Raw genomic sequence first — 4,065 nt, forward strand, 5'->3', positions numbered from 1 at the left:
TGAAAAAACAATTTTTGTTAAGTGGTACTATTTTGGAACTCAATGGTAAGGTCTTACTGAATAATCACAATGTTTAAAATAATATAACTACACATTAAATGCTTTCAACCACAACCTTGTATTTTAATACAAAGAATACTACACTGATACAAAGAGTATTTAAATTTCTCCTTTTTAGTTCTCATAATATACCATTGTTGAAAAGCCAATTTTTCTTACTCAAAAAAAGAATGCAAAGAAAAGTATTATAACCTGATATTGGGTTTACTATTACCCCATCTTCAGTGCTTAGCTAAATCAACCCAAATAAACACTTCTTTTCGACAGTCAAATCTTCCTCCCCCTTACTATACTCCTTCTCCACCCCTATTTCCTCTTTTAATCTCATGGATACTTATTTTAGCAACTCTTTCCTCTAAATATCTGAAATAAATAGTCTGGCTCAGTCCAATATTTTAACAATTCCATGTAGTCCACCTAAACTTATGTGACTGAGTTTAATTTAATTTTATTGTTTTATTGGAAATAGAACATATGTGCATAAAGCATGTGTGTACATTTTAACAAAAGTTGAAAACACACCCATGTAACCATTAATCAAGATCAGAAATAAAACATTGGGACACCACAAAAGCCCTGTGTAGGTCTCTTTTCAATCAAAACTCCTCCCTCACCAGCAGGGTAACCACTCTCCTGACTTTATGGTAATATTTCCTTGCTTTATTTTAGCTTTATCATCTCTGTATGCATGTCTGAACAATGTACTTTAGTCTCACCTGTGTTTGAGCTTTATATAAATGGATCCATATCAGAAGTATTCTTTTTTATAAAACAGCTTTATTGTGATATAGTGCACTTCCATAAAATCCATCCTTTTTTTTTTTTTTTTTACATATAAACATTTTATTTTGGAAAAGATTTTTTGTTTTTTAATTTTATTTTCCAATTACAGTTTACATTCAATATTATTTTACATTAGTTGCAGGTATATAACATAGTGATTAGACAATTATATAATTTACAAAGAGATCCCCCTGATAATTCAGATATGCACCTAGCACCAAACATAGTTATTACTTTACATCCCGTGACTATTTTGTAACTACGCAGTTGTACTTTTTCCTTAAATTTTTATTTTTTGTTGAAGTTATTGGGGTGACATTGGTTAATAAAACCGTACATGTTTCAAATGCACAATCATCTGCTTACTGCATTTTGTGCTCATTATCCAAAGTCAAGTCTCTTTCTGCCACTATTCATCCCTGCTTTGCCCTCTTCCATCTCCCTCCACACCCCTTTCCCTCTGGCAATCTGTGTCTTTTTCTTCCTCTTAATCTCTTTACCTGGACCCATAGATATTGAGAACAGACTGACAGTTGTGGCGGCGGGGGGGTGGGGGGGGGATTAGGGTCTGGGTAAAACAGGTGAAGGAAATTTGGAATAGTTTTAGGTTTACAGGAACATTGTAAGAGAAGTACAGAAAAGTTTCTGATGTAGGAGTCTTACACTTAAAAATTTTACTCATAAATATTTTGGTTTTGATACTCTTATAAAGTAGAATTGTTTTTTAAATTTCATTTTTGAATTGTTCATTGCTAGTGTGTAGAAATACAACTGGATTTTTATATATTAACTAGAGGCCCGGTGCACAAATATTTGTGCACCCCGGGGGGGAAGCGGGGGTCCCTCAGCCCGGCCTGTGCCCTCTCACAGTCTGGGACCCCTCGGGAGATAATGACCTGCTGGCTTAGACCCGCTCCCAGGTGGCAGAGGGCAGGCCCAATCCCTAGGTCGGGCTCAGAGCAGGGCCAATTGGGGAGTTGGGGCGCTGCCCCCTGTCATGCACAGAGCAGGGCCCATCAGGGGGTTGGGGAGCTCCCCCTTGTCACTCACAGAGTAGGGCTGATAGGGGAGTTGGGGCATCGCCCCCTGTTACACACAGAGCAGGGCGGATCAGGGGGTTGGGGCGCCACCCTCTATCACCCACAGAGCAGGGCTGATCAGGGGGTTGGGGCGCTGCCACTGTCACACTCAGGGCAGGGCCGATGGGGAGGTTATGGCTCTACCCTGTCACACACAGAGCAGGGCCCATATGGGGGGGGGCGCACCCTGTCACACACAGAGCAGGGCCGATCAGGGGGTTGGGGAGCTCCCCCGTATCAGGCACAGAGCAGGGCTGATCAGGAGGTTGGGGCGCCTTCCCCTGTCATGAACAGAGCAGGGCGGATAGGGAGGTTGTGGCCCCGCCCCCTGTCACACACAGAACCGCAGGGCAATCAGGGGGTTTGGGCACTGCCCCCTGTCACACTGATCCTGGTGCTGGGAGGCCTCTCGGCTCCGCTGATCCCGGTGCTGGGAGGCCTCGCGGCTCCACTGATCCTGGTGCTTGGAGGCATATTACCCTTTTACTATATAGGATAGAGGCCTGGTGCATGGGTGGGGCTGGCTGGTTTGCCCTGAAGGGTGTCCTGGATCAGGGTGGGGGTCCCCACTGGGGTGCCTGGCCAGCCTGGGTGAGGGGATGATGACTGTTTGCAGCTAGTCACACACCCTTCAGGGTGGGGGTCCCCACTGGGGTGCTTGGCCAGCCTGGGTGAGGGGATGATGGCTGTTTGCAGCTGGTCACACACCCTTCAGGGTGGGGGTCCCCACTGGGGTGCCTGGCCAGTCTGGGTGAGGGGCTGAGGGCTGTTTTCAGGCTGGCGGGTGACTGAAGCTCCCAACTGCTCCTTTTTTTCTTTTTTTAAATTCTGGGCCAGCTTTAGCTCTGGCTCCAGCTCTGAGGCCTCTGCTGCTGAAAGCAGGTATCTGGTTTGTTTGGTTTCTATAATCGAAACAATGTATAACTCCAGCTCTGAGATCCCAGCTCGCTGAAAGCAGGTTTCCGGGGTTTTGTTTAGCTTCTATATTTGTTACAGTGTTTCAAACTGCAGGCTCAGAGGCTGGCAAGGCAGGCGGGGAATGTTGGAGTCCTCCATCACTGAAGCAAGCAAGCCTCATGTTCGCTTCCAGCTGCCTGGCTCCCGGCCGCCATCTTGGCTGGCAGTTAATTTGCATATCTCCCTGATTAGCCAATGGGAAGAGTAGCAGTCATACACTAATTACCATGTTTCTCTTTTATTAGATAGGATCTTGTATCTTATAATCATGCTGAACTAATTTTTTCATTCCAGCAGTTTTTTAGTGATTTCCTTAGGAATTTGTACATATAAAATCATGTCATCTACATGGAAAATTTTACTTCCTTTTTTCCAATCTGGATGCCATTTATTTATTTTTCGTGTCTAATTTCTGTCAAATGTTGAATAGAAATGTCAAGAGGGGAAATTTTCAACTTATTTTTTATTGCTTTCTATGTCTTTTCTGTTCCTACCTTTATGATTTGTTTTCCTAAATTTTTTGTACTTATCTTGTTGTTTGTTTTCTTATATCTTGAGGTGAATGCTTAATTCACAAAACTTTGGCCTTTCATCATTGATAAGAGGTACTTTTTCCTTCTAAGCCTTGCTTTAGCTGCATTCCCAAGTGTTGAAATGAGCATTTTCATTATTATTCTGCCACAAATATTTTCAGTTCCACTACCATTTTTCTTGGACACATCAGTTCCTTCAGAGTGTCTTAATTTTGCTATATACAGATATTATCTACTTATCTTTTAGTTATTGATTTATAAATTATTTGTATTTTTAGATTTCAATTTATTTATTTATTTTAAATATATTTTTATTGATTTCAGAGAGGAAGGGAGATGGAGAGAGAGATACCTTCAATGATGAGAATCATTGATCAGCTGCCTCCTGCATGCTCCACAATGGGGATTGAGCCTGCAACCTTGGCATATGCCCTGACTGGGAATTAAATTGTGACCTCCTGGTTCATAGGTGGACACTCAACTACTGAACCACGCTAGCCGGGCCAGATTTCATTTTTTAAAAAATGTGTTGAAACTTGCTGTTTGGCCTAGTACATGGTCAAATTTTATAAGCATTCTGTATGTGTATTCCATAGTTGTTGGTTAGTTCAAGTTATTAATCATATTATACAAAAGTTCTATATCCTTAGAGA

This window comes from Myotis nattereri (genome assembly GCF_964212035.1).
Source record: "Myotis nattereri genome assembly, chromosome: X".
In the NCBI taxonomy this organism is placed as follows: domain Eukaryota; kingdom Metazoa; phylum Chordata; class Mammalia; order Chiroptera; family Vespertilionidae; genus Myotis; species Myotis nattereri.